The sequence below is a fragment of the Hyperolius riggenbachi genome, chromosome 8 (genome assembly GCF_040937935.1).
Source record: "Hyperolius riggenbachi isolate aHypRig1 chromosome 8, aHypRig1.pri, whole genome shotgun sequence".
Lineage (NCBI taxonomy): Eukaryota > Metazoa > Chordata > Amphibia > Anura > Hyperoliidae > Hyperolius > Hyperolius riggenbachi.
In genome coordinates, this window is record NC_090653.1 from 273,785,290 (window position 1) to 273,804,921 (window position 19,632).

At 47.8% G+C, this 19,632-nt stretch overlaps 1 protein-coding gene and 1 long non-coding RNA gene across 2 annotated transcripts in view; one reads left to right on the top strand and one right to left on the bottom strand.

The window, feature by feature from the left end:
• LOC137528566 (uncharacterized) overlaps window positions 1–8,504 on the bottom strand; it is a 62,889-nt gene extending 54,385 nt beyond the window's left edge. Inside the window, exons 1-3 of the long non-coding RNA XR_011023425.1 lie at window positions 8,474–8,504; window positions 8,086–8,146; window positions 5,208–5,287 (exon numbers count right to left, since the gene is read on the bottom strand). This is a non-coding gene — a long non-coding RNA (uncharacterized lncRNA). The remainder of the gene's footprint in view (window positions 1–5,207; window positions 5,288–8,085; window positions 8,147–8,473) is intronic.
• The window catches only part of CFAP77 (cilia and flagella associated protein 77), a 268,445-nt gene that overhangs the window by 206,639 nt on the left and 42,174 nt on the right, over window positions 1–19,632 (top strand). The window lies entirely within an intron of this gene.

The following is a 19,632-nucleotide window of genomic DNA, read 5'->3' on the forward strand; positions in this document are numbered from 1 at the left end:
TGTTACATTGTGGGAAATAGCTGATTACAGCTGTTTCCAACTGCCAAAAAAGCATGCAGCAGCTACATCACCTGCCAGCATTAAAAATGTCACCATGTAATAAATGTCAGAATGTAAATCAGGGATTTAAAATATTTTACAATGGGCAAACACTGACTAAATCATTTATACATAATTATTGTAAAAATGAAGCACTTTTTTTATTACATTATTTTCACTGGAGTTCCTCTTTAAGCCACACACACGCTCAACAGCAGTCTTTTATGCAACACAATTGTTGAACAACTTTTGTTGTGAAACAAGTTGAAACAGTAAAAAAAAGTTGAAACAAAAAAAACCTAAACCAACAGAAACAACAACCCTTGTTGATATTAAAGCCTTACTCCAGCTAAAGCTAACCACACATCGATCAGTAGTGGCTCAACTCTACAAATGATTGATTACTACTGGATTACAAAATCTTGATCCACCACATTGTACCAATCCATCTTCATCACTTTTCTGCAGAAATCCATTTACAAATTGATGAAAACGGTGCCTTGCTAGCTTTGAATTGTTCATTGCAGCACAAAACTGTGAGTCTGACCTCCTGTCACTCTCAATGACATTTTTCGATCAATAAACAGACTCTTGTTCCACTTCACTGGTTTGTAAAATCTATCAGCAGCTGGAAACACAGCCAGTGGAACCTGCACCATGTTTACTGTCACTGCACTTAGTCAGTAGCAGTGGCCTATCAGAAGTCAGTGTTACTGATCAAGTGCAGTGATTGTCCCAAGGGCGGTGTTCTGGTCCCGCCCGCGAGACCATCGGCACCAGTTAGCAAAAGGAGCAGCGGGTTTTTTGTGAATGGCCGGTCTGGTGACGGCACCCCTGCCTTTCCCTCTGACTGGCCATGATGATCTCTCGCTGGTGACGGGGTCTTACCGTAGCATGCCCTATGATGTCATAGGGAAGGCTGGTGGGGATGAGGAGGGTAGTGTATGCACCAGGAAGGTGAGTGGGAGAGCAGAGAGGAGGCAGGAGCCAGGTCGCCTACACACTATTTGTCCAAATGCTGCCCCCTAGATTTTATTGCCTGAATCATGTGATTTAGGTGGTTTCATGGTAGCTCCGCCCCTGACTGTCATGGGTGGAGGGATAGGTTACTGTTAAGTTAACAGAGCTTTTGAGTTTGATGGAAAAAAATAGTTTACTTTTTCCCACACCTTTCTCACTTCCACTCATGGATTGCTCAGTATGTGGAAGGATATGATTGCTACTCACATGCAGAGATCAGCAGGGAAGTTGTGCAAGTTATTCCTGAATGTACAGGCAGCCTATACTACTATGAATCTTTAGCAGTTCCTATAACGCTGCTGCAAGGAGATATCAAAGATCACAGGATTAACCAAGGAGGGTAACTTTGTGAATTCAGAGCAAGGACCGATTGCAGACGGTTTCAGTACAGTTTCCCTGCCAAACTCTGCATGTGATTTGTGAATATTGTTGTCATTCACATGTTGTATCCATCCCTATCCAAGGATGCCATTGAAGGACCCTAAATACAGCCCTGAATGTATAACTAGTGTAGTGACTAACAAAGCCAATAGTGGGCCCCTGTGCAGAATAAATGAAGGATCCCATGTCACATGGTCATAAAATATCATACTAAATGAGCTCCTAATCTAATGCCTACCATTGTCATAGTCTAATGTACTACCATGTTATTATGTACAGTGGGATGCGAAAGTTTGGGCAACCTTGCTAATCGTCATGATTTTCCTGTATAAATTGTTGGTTGTTACGATAAAAAAATGTCAATTAAATATATCATATAGGAGACACACACAGTGATATTTGAGAGGTGAAATGAAGTTTATTGGATTTACAGAAAGTGTGCAATAATTGTTTAAATAAAATTAGGCAGGTGCATAAATTTGGGCACTGTTGTCATTTTATTAATTCCAAAACCTTTAGAACTAATTATTGGAACTAAAATTGGCTTGGTAAGCTCAGTGACCCCTGACCTACATACACAGGTGAATCCAATTATGAGAAAGAGTATTTAAGGGGGTCAATTGTAAGTTTCCCTCTTTTTAAAATTTTCTCTGAAGAGTAGCAACATGGGGGTCTCAAAACAACTCTCAAATGACCTGAAGACAAAGATTGTTCACCATCATGGTTTAGGGGAAGGATACAGAAAGCTGTCTCAGAGATTTCAGCTGTCTGTTTCCACAGTTAGGAACATATTGAGAAAATGGAAGACCACAGGCTCAGTTCAAGTTAAGGCTCAAAGTGGCAGACCAAGAAAAATTTTGGATAGACAGAAGCGAAGAATGGTGTGAACAGTCAGTCAATCCACAGACCAGCACCAAAGACCTACAACATCATCTTGCTGCAGATGGAGTCACTGTGATCATTCAACAATTCGGCGCACTTTACACAAGGAGATGCTGTACGCGAGAGTGATGCAGAGGAGGCTTTTTCTCCGCCCACAGTACAAACAGAGCCGTTTGAGGTATGCTGAAGCACATTTGGGCAAGCCAGCTTCATTTTGGAATAAGGTGCTGTGGACTGATGAAACTAAAATTGAGTTATTTGGACATAACAAGGGGCGTTATGCATGGAGGAAAAACAACACAGCATTCCAAGAAAAACACCTGCTACCTACAGTAAAATATGATGGTGGTTCCATCATGCTGTTGGGCTGTGTGGCCAGTGCAGAGACTGGAAATCTTGTCACAGTTGAGGGACACATGGATTCCACTCAGTATTAGCAGATTATGGATGTCCAGGAATCAGTGACAAAGCTGAAGCTGCTCCGGGGCCAGGGCCGGCGCTACCATTAAGGCAAAGGAGGAAGCTGCCCCAGGGCCCCAGAGCTTGTAGGGGCCCCCAGTACCTACAAGAGGAAAAAAAAAATTTTCAAATCGGCCTTTAGTTTTTGAGAAAAGCGATTTTAAAGTTTCAAAGGAAAAAAAAATACACATTTAAAAACCTGCCGACTTTAATGGTTAATAGCAAATCCACCTTAAATGCTAGAAACCCTAAATTTGCAGGATATGTTAAGGAGATCATTAGGAATAAGAGGAAAAAATAATTTTCAAAAAGACCTTATAGTTTTTGAGAAAATCGATTTTAAATTTTCGAAGGAAAAAAGTATACTTTTAAATGCGGTAAATGTCACTTTTAGTAGCAAACCTAACGGTAGTGTAATTTTACATGCATCAAACGAAAGCGCAATAATTTTCCTGACGGGGTTTCCAGGGGGTCTATACGCAGCCGCAGCACTTTGGCCAGGGATCGCTATACAGCCGCAATATGGCTGTATGAAGATCCCTGGCATTTTTTCCTATTTTCCCATTTTTTTTTTTATGTTTAGAGTGTGGGAATAAAAAAAAAAAGTATGTGGGGTCCCCCCTCCTGAAACTTTTTAACCCCTTGTCCCCCATGCAGGCTGGGATAGCCAGAATGTGGAGCTCCGACCGATTGGGACTTCACACCCTGACTATACCAGCTGCAAAAAAGGTCCCCTAATGCCGATTTTTGTTCCGGGGTATATGTTGGGGGGGCCCCCAGGTTTATTTTGCCCTGGGGCCCCATTGTTGCTTAAACCGGCCCTGTCCGGGGCTGGAACTTTCAACAAGACAACGACCCTAAACACTGCTCAAAATACATTAAGGCATTCATGCAGAGGAACAAGTACAATGTTTTGGAATGGCCATCTCAGTCCTCAGACCTGAATATAATTGAAAATCTACTCAGGTTAATAGCACAGACAGTCTATACATCAATTCAAGTCCTTGTATGACTTCACAGGTATCTTCCTTATACTAGATCACTTCTCAGACAGTGAGTCTCCACCACACCCTTTAGCGCCGAACTCACCGTTTACTCAGACCCCCTAGTGGGTCTAATGTAGCGTTGTGACTGTTCCCGGTTTGTCCCCCACCACTCTGGCAATATCCTGTGGCTCTCAGTAACCTTGCTTATCTTCTCTTTAGCCAATGATATATGTCTAAAAGCTCTATAAAAAAATCCTCCCATAGCGTAAAAACGTCTTACATTTATTAAAAATTAGCATAAAAATGCACTCACATGTTCCAAAAAGTGACAATCGCATAGAGTATTTGCTTCCATGCGGGCTCTCCCCCGCTTTGTTGGCCAATGGCAGGCTGGTCCTAGTAGTCCCACTCCGGGGAGCCATTCGTGCGCACTTCTCCCGGCCCGACCTCACGTGGGACGCCCACCGCTGCTGCCGTCAATACTTCCTGGTTGCTCAGAAGGCATCTCGGAAGCCATCAAACCTGAATGAACTAGAAATGTTTTGTAAAGAGGAATGGTCCAAAATACCTTCAACCAGAATCCAGACTCTCATTGGGACCTACAGGAAGCGTTTAGAGGCTGTAATTTCTGCAAAAGGAGAATCTACTAAATATTGATTTAATTTATTTTTTGTGGTGCCCAAATTTATGCACTTGCCTAATTTTGTTTAAACAATTATTGCGCACTTTCTGTGAATCCAATAAACTTCATTTCACTTCTCAAATATCACTGTGTGTGTCTCCTATATGATATACTGTGTTTAACTGCCATTTTTTTATTGTAACAACCAACGACTTCTACAGGAAAATCATGACGATTAACAAGGTTGCCCATACTTTCGCATCCCACTGTATTTATACAGCACTAACATATTCTGCAGCACTTTACAGAGTACATAGTCATGTCAGTGTCCTCATACGAGCTCTCAATTTAACATCTTCTATAGCCATGATGAGAGATAACCACCTCTCTCCACCTCTCTCCACCTGGAGAGTTGTAACAGACAGTGAAATTGAGGGGTGTGACACAGGGAGAGGATGACTGCCACATGAGAAAGTCAGAGAGGGGAAGAGACTAATAACCATGGGAGTGGGGAAGAGGCTGTTGGTGACAGAGGGAGAAACAGCCACATGGTGAGTAGTGACAGAGGGTGAGCAGGGGCGACTCTAGCCATTTTGTCACTCCAGGCGAGTAAACCTGTGGTGCCCCCACATGAAAATATAATACGGCAGTGTTTCACTAGAAAATAATCATAATGTGGCAATGTTTCACCAGAAAATAATCATAATGTGGCAATGTTTCACCAGAATATAATCATAATGTGGCAATGTTTCACCAGAAAATAATCGTAATGTGGCAATGTTTCACCAGAAAATAATCGTAATGCAGCAATGTCTTACCAGAAAATAATCTAAATGTGGCAATGTTTCGCCAGAAAATACACCTAGGCAGGGCTCCTCTTCCTATCCTGGTGCTGCACCTGTAAAAAACAAACAAACACACATTTACTCACATGCAGAAGACTCCACTCCTGGCTTCTCTCCGGCATGCAGCTCCCCCGATGGTCTTCCATGCAACAGGTCCTGCTACACCCGCACTGACACAGGCAGAGCAGGGCTACGGGAAGATGGCGCCTAAAGCCCTGTACTGGAGACACAAATAGTCTCCAGTGCAGGGCTTTGGACGCCATCTTCCCGTAGCCCTGCTTTGCCTGCCGGAAACTACAGACTCTGCAGGCTGAGGTGAGCTGCGGGCTGCAGTCAGTGAACTGGCAAGCCAGTTCATCACCTGGGGGCAGTCACACAATCCCGCAGCAGCATCTCAAATACAACCCCCCCCCCCCCCCCCCGCGCGCACAGCGCTCCAGGCGATTGCCTGATCGGTCTGGTGCACCAGGCGCCTCTGAGGGTGAGAGTGATACAAGGAGTAAGAAATGGGTACATGGAAATGGGAGTTTCACAGAGAGAAATAGATGAACAAGAGCCTAAAATATTATCCAGCCCTGACTGTGGTGCTGCTCAGAGACGGATTAAAGGAAACCAGAGATGGCACGAATGTGTGTATTAATACTTACCTGGGGCTTCCTCTATCCCCATAAGGTGCGTGGGCTCCCTTGCCATCCTCTACAGCCCCTCGGTTCATTCGTTATCGCTCCTGGCAATTTGTCTGGCCACGCTCTTCTGGTCATGCACAACTTGGCCGTGTGGGCACCCCACACCCTGTGTTGCGCACAGTGGCGGCGCCAGGGGGGTGCTATTCTCCAAGCACTTCCAAAGCACCCCCCAGCGTGAACTGACTTTCGGCGTCTAATAGACGCTGTGTCAGTTCACCGCAGCAGCAGGTGGCCGAGCAGGGCTACGGTAAAATGGCGTCCGAAAGCCCTGCTCTGGAGACTTTGAGTCTGCAGTGCAGGGCTTCAGGCGCCTTTTTCCCGTAGCCCTGCTCTCAGCGCGGGAGTTTCAGTTGCTGGCTGCAGAGGATCGTGGGAGCTGCGCGCCGGACGGAGGCCGGGACAGGAGGTCTGCTGTGCTGTAGGTGAGTAAATGTTTTTTTTTAATTTATATTAGCATGTGTTTGTTCTGGCCAGGTCTGCTAAATGATTGAAGTGTTTTCTGGCCAGGTCTGCCACATGATTGCACGTATTTTCTGGTCAAATATTCACATGATTGCACGTATTTTCTGGTCAAATCATTCACATGATTGCATGTATTTTCTGGTCAAATCTTCCACATGATTGCATGTATTTTCTGGTCAAATCTGCCGACATGATTGCATGTATTTTCTGGTCAAATCTGCTACATAATTGCATGTATTTTCTGGTCAAATCTGCCACATGATTCCACGTATTTTCTGGTCAAATTTGCCACATGATTGCATGTATTTTCTGGGCAAATCTGCAGACATGATTGCATGTATTTTCTAGTGAAATCTGCTGACATGATTGCACATATTTTCTGGTCAAATCTTCCACATGATTGCACGTATTTTCTGGTCAAATCTTCCACATTATTGCATGTATTTTCTGGTCAAATCTGCCACATGATTCCACGTATTTTCTGGGCAAATCTGCCGAATGATTGCATGTATTTTCTGGGCAAATCTGCCGACATAATTGCATGTATTTTCTGGGCAAATCTGCCACATGATTCCACGTATTTTCTGGTCAAATCTGCCACATGATGAACGTATTTTCTGGGCAAATCTGCTCACATTACGTGTATTTTCTTGAGAAAACCTTCACAATTATGCAAATTTTCTAGGGGAAAGGGTCACCAAAACTTGGGCCCACTGTCTTTGCGTTGCACTTTTAAAGGAAACCCGAGGTGAGAATAATATTGAGGCTACCATATTTATCTCCTTTTAAGCAATACCAATTGCCTGGCTGTTCTGTTGATCCTCTGCCTCTAATTCTTTTAACCATAGACCCTGAACAAGCATGCAGCAGGTCAGGGGTTTCTGACAATATTGTCAGAACTGACAAGATTAGCTGCATGCTTGTTTCTGGTGTAATTCAGTTCACTACTGCAGCCAAATAGATCATCAGGGCTGCCAGGCAACTAGTATTGTTTAAAAGGAAATAAATATGGCAGCCTCCATATCACTCTCACCCCAGGTTCACTTTAAATTACAGTTAGCTCCGCCCTCATCCGGTCATGACCATGCCTATTTTTGCCATAACCATACCCATTTTTTGCTGCGGCCATCAGCTACCCCGGAAATTGGTCCAGCACCTACATGGCACCCCCCCCCCCCAAAAAAAACCTGGAGCCACCACTGATTTTGCAGAAGTGCACGACTGTCCTGATTACCAGGAATGATAAGGAGTGAATCGAGCCCCTCAGATAGGATGGTGAGGGAGCCCACGCACCTCATAGGGCTGGAGGATGCCCCCAGATAAGTAAAAATACACACATCAGCGCCATCTCTGGTACACTTTAAGATGTAATGGGTTCCTTGTGGTTTTTTTGGTAAGCTGAAATGAAGAGAGGTGAAAGAAGATGGCAGGTGGGCCCCTTGACACCCACTGGGCCCCAAGAACCTGCCTAGGTTGCCTAGTGGATGATCCTGCTCTGGTGCTACTGCATTGGCCATATAGGACATGGGCTGCATTTGACCTGGTGGATTACTGGTTATAAAATGGAAAGGAAGATGAGTACCGTGTATTATGAGGAAAGGACGTTATGGGAGTTCACATTAGCTGGGTCAAAGGCAGCAACAAAAATACACCATTCTCAACCCTTTGAGCAGCATCCCACTTTAATAAAGCTTGCTACTTACCCTCTGCGCACCTCCATCCATGGCCTTATAACCGTCCAGGCAGAACGCTAATTGAAGGCATCTTGGGAGAAACAGAAATGAATTGCAGATGACCTTTTTACACAAACTTAGCATTAAACACGTCTCCCTTCACTGCCATTAAGCTTCTTTAATGCATAAACCTCTAACAATTAAAACGGAAGAGAAAAAACACAGAGAGCGTGGCACAGCACCAGCCAAAGCCCAGCGGCCCTCTTTGCTAATTAGCTGGCGAAGTTGCCTTGAATACGGATAAGTCTTCCACCTACTTCCTGTGACTCAGTCTTTGTTGAAAGAGACAGATCTGCAGGCCAAGGGGGAACAATTAAGGGATGGGACAGACTCTGCAGGTGGATCAGGCTGTCTGTACCTGGAGCTGTAATCATCTTCCTGTGGATGTCCTGCTGTGATAAACAGAGAGGTGACAGTTAGCAGGTGTCTTCCATTGTTATCTAAAAGATGGGAGGGGGGGTTGGGTCGAGATAAGCAATGATAATTTATATTTTTTCCTGTCCAACTTTTCTTGTGGCCTTTTTCCCACATACAGCATTCACTGCTTGCATTTGCAGTAGCCCCTTCCTACCCCACACATTGCCCCAGTTCCATATGCAACAGCCACTGCTTGTATTTGCAACAGCCCCCTCCTATTCCATGTGTAGCCCCAGTTCCACATACAGCAGCCACATCTTGCATTTTTAGCAGCCCCCTCCCATTCCATGTGTAGCCCCAGTTCCATTCCATATACAGCAGCCACTGCTTGCATTTGTAGCAGCCCCCTCCCATTTCATGTGTAGCCCCAGTTCCATTCCATATACAGCAGCCACTGTTTGCATTTGTAGCAGCCCCCTCCTATTCCATGTGTAGCCCCAGTTCCATATATAGCAGCCGGTATTGGCAGCAGCCCCCTCCTATTCCATGTGTAGCCCCGGTCCTATATACAGCAGCCACCACTTGCATTTGTTGCAGCCCCCTCCTATTCCATGTGTAGCTCCAGTTCCATATATAGCAGCCGGTATTGGCAGCAGCCCCCTCCTATTCCATGTGTAGCCCCGGTCCTATATACAGCAGCCACCACTTGCATTTGTTGCAGCCCCCTCCTATTACATGTGTAGCCCCAGTTCCATATATAGCAGTCACCCCTTGGCTTTACAGCAGCCCCCTCCTATTCCATGTGTAGCCCCAGTTCCATATACAACAGCCATTGCTTGCATTTGTAGCAGCACCTCCTATTCCACATGTAGCTGCAGTTCCACATACAGCAGCCACCCCTTGCTTTTACAGCAGCCCCCTCCTATTCCTTATGTAGCCCCAGTTCCATATGCAACAGCCACTGCTTGTATTTGCAACAGCCCCCTCCTATTCCATGTGTAGCCCCAGTTCCACATACAGCAGCCACATCTTGCATTTTTAGCAGCCCCCTCCTATTCCATGTGTAGCCCCAGTTCCATTCCATATACAGCAGCCACTGCTTGCATTTGTAGCAGCCCCCTCCCATTCCATGTGTAGCCCCAGTTCCATTCCATATACAGCAGCCACTGTTTGCATTTGTAGCAGCCCCCTCCTATTCCATGTGTAGCCCCAGTTCCATTCCATATACAGCAGCCACTGTTTGCATTTGTAGCAGCCCCCTCCTATTCCATGTGTAGCCCCAGTTCCATATATAGCAGCCGGTATTGGCAGCAGCCCCCTCCTATTCCATGTGTAGCCCCGGTCCTATATACAGCAGCCACCACTTGCATTTGTTGCAGCCCCCTCCTATTCCATGTGTAGCCCCAGTTCCATATATAGCAGCCGGTATTGGCAGCAGCCCCCTCCTATTCCATGTGTAGCCCCGGTCCTATATACAGCAGCCACCACTTGCATTTGTTGCAGCCCCCTCCTATTCCATGTGTAGCCCCAGTTCCATATATAGCAGCCGGTATTGGCAGCAGCCGACTCCTATTCCATGTGTAGCCCCAGTTCCATATATAGCAGCCGGTATTGGCAGCAGCCCCCTCCTATTCCATGTGTAGCCCCGGTCCTATATACAGCAGCCACCACTTGCATTTGTTGCAGCCCCCTCCTATTACATGTGTAGCCCCAGTTCCATATATAGCAGTCACCCCTTGGCTTTACAGCAGCCCCCTCCTATTCCACACATAGCTTCAGTTCCATATACAGCAGCCCCCTCCTATTCCACACATAGCTTCAGTTCCATATACAGCAGCCACCCCTTGCTTTTACAGCAGCCCCCTCCTATTCCTTATGTAGCCCCAGTTCCATATACAACAGCCATTGCTTGCATTTGTAGCAGCACCTCCTATTCCACGTGTAGCTGCAGTTCCGTACATAGAAGCCACCCCTTGCTTTTACAGCAGCCCCTACTATTCCACATGTAGCTGCAGTTCCACATACAGCAGCCACCCCTTGCTTTGCAGCAGTCCCCTCCTATTCCATGTGTAGCCCAAGTTCCATAAACAACAGTCACCCCTTGGCTTTACAGCAGCCCCCTCCTATTCCACATGTAGCCCCAGTTCCATATGTAGCAGACCCCCTTGCATTTGCAGCAGCCCCTACTATTCCACATGTAGCCCTCGTTCCATATACAGCAGCCACTACTTGCATTTGCAGCAGCCCCCTCCTACTCCATCCAGGTTGTGGAAGTATATCTGGGTATCATCGGCATACAGATGGTAGTTGAAGCCCATGGAGGATATGATTTTCCCAATCAAAGCAGTGTAGAGTGAGAATGGTAAAGGTCCCCGGGATGGAGCCTTGGGGAACACCAAGCAAGAGGAGTGAGTCAGTGGATGAAGAGCGGTTGAAGGATGTTGTAAAGGAGCGGTTGGAGAGGTAGGAGGAGATCCAGGCTAAGGCTAGGTCCTGAATACGCATGGACTGCAGGGAGTGGAGGAGGAGGGAGTGGTCTACAGTGTCAAATGCTGAGGAGAGGTCCAGGAGGAGCAGTATGGAGTATTTACCCTCGGCTTTGGCAAGGGCAAGGTCATTGACCACTTTGGTGAGGGCCGTTTCTGTAGATTGGGCCTAATGAAATCCGGATTGCAGGGGATCGAAAAGGGAGTTGGAACTGAGGAAGTAGGTCAAGCGTTGGTGGTTCCACATACAGCAGCCAAGTCTTGCATTTGCAATAGCCCCCTCCTATTCCATGTGTAGCCCCAGTCCCACATACAGCAGCCAAGTCTTGCATTTGCAATAGCCCCCTCCTATTCCATGTGTAGCCCCAGTCCTACATACAGCAGCCATGTCTTGCATTTGCACCAGGCCCTTCTATTCCACATGTAGCCTCTGTTCTATATACAGCAGCCACCACTTATTTTCCGTGTGCAACTTGCAACTGTTACTAGGGACTTGGTCTATTGCAAACCAATGGGGAGCCCCATGCTTCTGTCATGCTCCGATCTGTGTATACCAGCTATTCCCTTGCAGTAGACCGGGCGGCAGCAGTGGCAGTGGGCAAAGCGGATGGGTGGCGATGCAAACGGAGAGGATGCACAACGGCGGGTAATGAGAACGACTGCGTGGATGTGCAACGGAGTGCAAGCACAGCGCCGTTTTGCATCCACTCCATTGTGAACCCACCTGGGCATGTAGGGGGAGAGTGATTGCTCTGTCATCCGAAGCCACACCTCTCTGATGACTCACCATGAAACCAATAATGAGGCGGAGCTTCACATATACTGGGGGAGGGGCTGCAGCTTGTGCAGGCAGAAGGACATTTCTGAGGATCTTAAATTCACGCAACTTTCTGTTTTTACAAAACAGCAATTTTTTTTCCCACTCATTATTCATTTAAAATATTCTTATTATTTAATGTATATAAATACTGTGCCTGAACGCTGGCTTTACTAATCCTGACTGCTGTGCGGATTCTCAGCCCCTCATACCCCCCGAATCACTGACCCAGTACTAATAGGCAGGCGCAGTGCTCCACTGGCTGCATGCCTGTAGTAGGACGTGACCCAGAGGGACTAATTGTTCAGGCATTGTTGGCCATTATAACTGACTCTGTAACCCTTACTGGATTTACTAAAAATCATCAGCTAATAGATGGAGCGGGTTCTTCTTTCACTGCTGGATCAGATCAGAGCAAAAAGGTAGAAAAAGTCAATTCTTTCTACCGCTACAGATGCCTGCAATATTCAAAAGAGGATACTGGCAAAACTCTCTACACTTAAAGAGACTCTGTATTGAAAAAAAATGCCCCTGGGTGGTACTTACCTAGAGAGGGGGAAGCCGCTCTGGATCGAATCGAGGCTTCCCCCATCCTCCTCCGTCCCACGGCGGTCTTGCTGCAGCCCACGGAATGCACAGCGGACAATTTGTCAGGCTGTGCAATATTTACCTTTCCCAGTTTCAGCGAGGGCGCTGTTGTGGCTCTACGCTCGGAAATAGCCGATCTCAGTCGGGTCCGCTCTACTGTGTAGATGCAGGAGACTTGCGCCTGCGCAGTAGAGCGGACTTGACTGGGATCGGCTATTTCCGAGCCGAGAGCCCAGCTACTGCGCCTGCGCTGGAGCTGGGAAGGTAAATATTTACATCCCCGCCGTTCGGGGAGCTCTATTGCTGCCACCGTGGGATGGAGGACTTCGGGGGAAGCCTCGATAGGAGGCTTCCCCCTCCCGAGGTGAGTACCCCCAGGGGAATTTTTTTACAATACAGATCAATACAGATAAAGGACTACTGTAGGAGGTAGGGGGAAAAAGAGATGAACTTACCTGGGGCTTCTAATGGTCCCCCACAGACATCCTGTGCCCGCGCAGCCACTCCCCAATGCTCCGGCCCCGCCTCCGGTTCACTTCTGCAATTTCCGGGGTTTAAAGTCTGAAGACCACTGCGCCTGCGTTGCCGTGTCCTCGCTCCCGCTGATGTCTCCAGGAGCGTACTGTGCAGGTACAGACCATACTGGGCTTGTGCTATACGCTCCTGGTGACGTCAGTGGGAACGAGGATACGGCTGCGCAGGCGCAGTGGTTTTCAGACTTTAATGTCAGAAATTCAGGAGGTGAACTTGTGGCGGGGACCGGAGCATCGGTGAGTGGCTGCACAGGCACAGGATGCCTGCGGGTGACCATTAGAAGCCCCGGGTAACTTCAACTCATTTTCCCCCTACCCCCTGCAGTACTCCTTTAAAGAATACCTGAAGTGACATGACATAAGATAAACATATAGACATACAGTAATAGCCCTACAAAGAAATTATGTAAAGTCCTTTTCTGTTTTCTAGTACAGCAAGAGTTACAAATGTTAAGTTATTATCACTTATGCTGGGAATACACCATGCAATTTTCTGTCAAATAGATAGGTTGATAATTTCTGACAGGTCCGATCTGATTTCCAATCATTTTCTCTGATCAATTTGGCCTTCCTACTTGTGTGTTCACTATTTTGGCAATTGGACTGAGCAATTGCTGTTCACTTAGTGCTTTTGTAAATAAAGAACCCCCCATGAGGAGATGGACTTGTCAGATCTGTCATATTTTTATTACCTGCTGTAAGCTGTAGGAAAAAAGTAATTTAAAGAGCATCTCCATTTTATATGTATATATTTTAAACTTTACAATTTTTCATTATAGTAGTCCTGTAAAGCAAGCCTGAAGTGAAAAAAACCCTTATGATATAATGAATTGTATGTGTAGTACAGATCATTCATAGAACATTAGTAGCAAAAAAAAGTCTCATATTTAGATTTTCATTTATAAAGCGTTTTTTTTTTAATAACACTGCATCATTCTGTCATATTTGCAGTTTACAAACCACACTCTGTATTTTAAACTATAAAACAGAGCAGAGCTGATGATCTTTTGAACTCTCCTTCAGTAAAATCTTATCTCAAGCTGTCTCTCACTGTTTCTTGGTTATTTAAAGGGACCCTGAGCAGTACTTGAAATCAAAAATGTCACTTACCTGGGGCTTCCTCCAGCCCACCATAGGCCGCGAGGTCCCCCGGCATCCTCATGGCTCTTCTGCGGGTCCCGCTGGCGGCTCCGTTACCGGCGACACCCGGGATGGATCTGGATGCTTAGCGGGCACTACACGTCATCGCTCTGGCCACTACACGTCATCACGGCGACCAGCGTGACAATACTGAGCATGCGCAGTTTTCTAACCCTGGACCGTGCATGCGCAGTACTGTCACACCGGCCACCTTGATGCCGCGTAGCGGGCGGCATGATGACGCCAAGTATTTTTGATTTCAAGTACTGCTCAGGGTCCCTTTAAGTGCTTCAGAACACAGGACAGTCTTCGACCCAAGTTGGGTTGGTGAGCTCAGAGAAGCTCTTTTGCATAGATAACTGAAGTTTCTTAAAGAGAACCTGTAACCAAAAAAAGTTCCCCTGGGGGGTACTCACTTCGGGAGGGGGAAGCCTCAGGATCCCAATGAGGCTTCTCCCTCCCCTGTAGAGCTGCAGGCAGTCCAGCGCTGGTTTCCCCGAAGTGTCCCGGAGTCCTCCCTCGACAAGCCTGACAAGCGCTGATAAGCTCTGATTTATTTACCTTTCCCGTCTCCAGCGGGGGCGCTGTTGCGGCTCTCCACACGGAGTTAGGCGAAAATAGCCGATCTCCGTCGGGTCCGCTAAACTGCGCAGGAGATTTGCACCTGCGCAGTAGAGCGGCCTGAACAGCAATCGACTATTTCCGCCTATCTCCGAGCGGAGAGCCAAAACTGCGCCTGCGCTGGAGACGGGAAGGTAAATATTTACATCCCCGCTGTTTGGGGAGCTTTATCGCCGCCGCTGTGGGACCGAGGAGGACGGGGGAAGCCTCAATAGGATCCGGAGGCTTCCCCCACCCGAGGTGAGTTCCCCCCAGGGGAGGTTTTTTTCGTTATAGGTTTTCTTTACCTCTTCATGTACTAGAAAACAATATGAGACCCTTCTCTTTGCTACTAAAGTTCTATTGATTAGCTGTACTACACATACAGTACAATTCATTATCTCATAAGTTTATTTTCACTACAGGTTTGCTTTAAAGTGGCCCTGAACTCTTACACAGCACAGAAGAAAAACACAGAAAAAAATGCACCTTGTATATATTTAGAGAGTTTAGCCTGTCTAATTCCCCCTCTTATCACATGTGTCATTTGATCTCCCAGCTGTGTCAGCTGCCTGCCTCAGCAGAGCAGCTAATTTGTAACCACAGGAGGTTAACCCTACGTTTGCGTCCATTAAAGCAGAAAGTAAAAACACTGCCGATTTATTGCAGGATTTGCATCAGCTGTAACAAAGAAATGTTTTCCCTTTAAAGGTTATTATGCTGTTTTGTATCTTTTAGGCTTTGTTCACATCTAAAATCGAAATAGCTGACGCCAGCGGTTTTCACATTTTTTGTGCTATTTGTCTCCCCTCCCGGTGCTTACCTGCGCGCTTCGATTTTGTATAAATCCAGAGTGGTTCTGTTTGTTCACTTCCTGACGTCAGTCAAACTGTTTCACCCAGAAATGAATGAAAGCGCTGGTGAGATCGCTATACAAAGCGCTTTTTCAAGCGCTTTGCAATTTCCCTATACCCTCTATTGAGGCAAATCGCCCCGAAAATGGTACAGGCAGCTCTTTGCTGAGCGGATCGGAATCGAACCGCTCAGATGTAAACACTCTCATAGGGAACTATTGTGCAAGCGCTTTTAGGGCGATATTGAAAATTGCCGGCACTTAAAAAAAGACGAAAACGCCGTACAAGCCCTCAGAGCAGCGAGGAAGCTTTGAGTTCAGGTCTGCTTTAAGTAAAATACGCGATATGATAATAAGGAGGTTGCGTGCAATGTGTAAACAATATATAGCAGTTTGATTGTAAATGTATTTATACAGACCTTTCCATAACCCCTCAATGTGGGCCAAGAAAAGAGCAGAAAAGGATAGAGGGATTCAGTTCAAAAGTGGGGACCGTCCCTCCAAAGCGAAGGCCGTTTGGGGATGTGTGAAATGTCTCCCTTTCACTATCAGGCCTCCTTTAAGCGAAACAATCTGAAAATAGTTCATAAAAAGTTCCCTGGCGGTTCCTGGATCCTGGCCTGCGGTGTCACAGGGACCACTGTAATCAAACCAGAAAGGGGATGTTCAGGGAATTTGTACAGAAAAAACGCATCCGCACGTCAAACTACAGTTTTAATTATGCGAGCGTGGAAAGGCTTGCCAGCCGATCCGACGCGGGTGACCACGCAATCCTACACCGGTGCCAGAATCCTTTCGGGAAGAAGAAGGCGTTATAGGCCTCCTCTACCCCCCCCCCCCCCCTCCCGTCCTCCTTTACTCGCGCAGATAGATATTTTAACGGGGATTTAACAAAACAGCTGTCTGGATCGGAATGCTTATCAAGAGCTAAATAGGGGCTGCACTAGGAGCTGAATCACGCTGAAAAGGCCTCAGTGCTGTCATTGATTTCCTTGCAAGAAAAAAATTGCCTCTGGCTACTGAACTGAATTAGTAGTCACTGATGACCAATTATTTTTGCCCACAGTGAACGGGGAGGCATACTAAAAATCCGGTTTGTCAGACCCAAGGCTTGCTTCTCAAACACCTTTCAAGGCTCGTGTAGCTCTCCTTCCTTCGAAGCCTCTGATGGCTCCCTGCCTCTGCGTAACTTTCTGTGTTTGCTCAGAAAGTTTTAATGAGCTGGCTGATATGATGATGACCTGCCATAAATGGCGCCCCTTCTATTCTCGGCGGGGCCTTATTTGGCAAGGAAGGCGAGTAGCACACAAATCCGAGGTGTCAGCTTTCATACCGCCGCCGCCGCGCGCGCTCGTAAGGAAGGTGTCAGTTTAATGCTTTCTCGGATGATAATTTTTCCGCTTTATGGCGGCCCTCTGGTGCCTGGGCTGCGCAGACCACTCCGGATGGATGGCGGCCATGATCCGACTTTTATGTCACGAGGAGCGGCTTAACCCCTTCATTACTGAGGTTGGGGAGTTTTACTCCCTGATCCTTGTAATCAAGGGCTTGGTAGAGGAGGGTTAAAGTGTACCTGAGCCGAAGCACGGGTACAAAATGAGATATTTACCTAAAGAGAGGCAAACCTCAGGATCCTATTGAGGCTTCCCTCGGTGCTGTGCTGTCCCCCGTCACTGAGCTTAGCCCCCCGGAAGATTAACAACAAGGCATTGTCGCTAATCATATCAGGTCCACGCACTTCCTCTTCCATCAACGTGGCCACGCAATAGCCATGCAAGTATGCCAGGGCCTGCATAGTAAGCCAGAGCCTCGTGTGCGAGTGTCTCCATGCTACTGCGCATGCGTGGCCATGCTGTAGGGCTACTGGATAGGAGAGAGACTCCCGACAGGGCTGCTGCTGAGTAGTATGTCGCTCTGTCTATCACGGTTGCGCACTTAGTTACTATTGCCGATGGCCTCGCGGGCGGGACCACGTCGCCGTCATTGTGCCAGTCACGGAACTCCCTTAGTTAGTAGCAATGCCAGGAGGCTCTCTCCTTCGGCTCTCCATGGGATACATTCTTGCCATTCAACAGCCTGTCCGATGCCACCCTAAGCCTGGTCATCTGCCATGTCACAAAAGCAGTGACTGGTGACAGCAAACCTCTGCAGGTATGCGCTTCTACATGTCTGGGGACACAGGAGGAGGACAAATAGAACTGAAGATGGAGGACACAGGGACAGAAGAGGACCACAGAAGAACTCAGGGAGACAGAGGAGGAAACAGGGACGGAGGACGACACAGGAGGGGAACAGAGATGGGGACATGAGGTACAAGGGGGACATAATAATTGGGGGGAGAAGATCCACAAGACACCTCTGCACCATGAATGCACCAGGTTTAGTATTTTTTTCCCTGATTTTTATTCTCCTAATCTGCATTTATTTATTTTTAATTATTGTGCAGTGTGTCTTATTCAGCCCCGTTATGCAGACCGTGTGACCACCCTCAATGCTATGAGGAGGGCGGGCGCCGTGATGGAGAGGGGAGCCGCGGCCACACTGAGTCTCAGCCGCGTGGAGCGTAGCCCGCTGCCCGACTTCTCTCTCCCATCCTCTCCCTGGGGCTTCCCTCTGTGCTCCCTCCTCTATGCAGAGTTAGCGCAGCGGGAAGCCTGGCAAGAGGAACTCACCTTCCTGCTCATCTCAGTTGCCGCTCAAGTGCCGCTGGTCTCCTCTGCATAGCCACTGATACACACTCTACTTCCTGTCAGTTAGTAGAGTGTTTATCAGCGGCTATGCAGAGAAGACCAGCGGCACGTGAGCGGCGACTGGAGCGAGCAGGAAGGTGAGTTCTTCTTACCAGGCTGTCAGGAAGTAGAATAGGTATCAGCGGCTACGCAGAGGAGCCCAGCGGCACGCGAGCGTGGATTGGAGCGAGAAGGAAGGAGAGTTCCTCTTACCAGGCTTCCCACTGTGCTAGCTCGGCATAGAGGGGGGAGCACGGAGGGGAGTCCCGGGGCGAGGAATGGAGGGAGAGGTCAGGCTCCCCTCCATGTGGCTGAGACTCAGTGTGGCCGTGGCTCCCCCCTCCATCACCTATGGGGGTGCACCTACCTATCTAACATATACTGGAGGCACATACCTAGCTAACCTATACTAGGGGCACCTACCTATCTAACCTATACTGGGGGCACCTACCTATCTAACCTATACTGGGGGCACATACCTAGCTAAGCTAGACTGGAGGCACCTACCTATCTAACCTATGCTGGAGACACCTACCTATCTAACATATACTGGGAGCTCCTACCTATTTAACCTATACTGGAGGTTCCTACCTATCTAACATACTGTAGGCACCTACCTATCTAATTTATAACAGGGGCACCTACCTATCTAACATATACTGGAGGCACCTACCTATCTAAACTATACTGGGGGCTCCTACCAATCTAATCTATACTGCGGGCACCTACCTATATAACCTATACCGGTGGCAACTATACTGGCTACCTATATTGGAAGCAGCTACCTAGCTAACCTATACTGGAGGCACCTACCTATCTAACCTATACTGGGGGCAACTATACTGGCTACCTATATTGGAGGCATCCACCTAGCTAACCTATACTGGGGGGACCTACCTATCTAACCTATACCGGGGGCACCTGCCTATCTAACCTATACTGGGGGGGGGTATACTGGCTACCTATACTGGGGGGACTTACAGGGCCGGCCCGCTCATGAGGCGGGGTGAAACATTTGCCTCAGGCGGCAGATCTGGGGGGGCGGCACCCGCCCGTCCATGGACGCTGGGGCCGCCCGCCGAGCTGGAGGGGTAGCGGGCAGAAAGGGGGGTATTGGGCCTAGCGGCGGGGAGGGGGGTCGGACTCCCCCTTCCTCGCCTGGGTCCCCCGATCTGCGCTCCTCCTCCAGCGTAAGGTACCAGCCAGCGTGCATATGAGAAGAGGCAACGGGCGGGGGAATCACTCACCTTCCGCGTTCCATCGCGTGCTCCACTGACGTCACTTCCGGCAACGCCGCCCACTGTATTGTAAGTGGACGGCCTTGCAGGAAGTGACGTCGGTGGAGCGCACGATGGAACGCGGAAGGTGAGTGATTCCCCCGCCCGTTGCCTCTTCTCATATGCAGGTTGGCTGG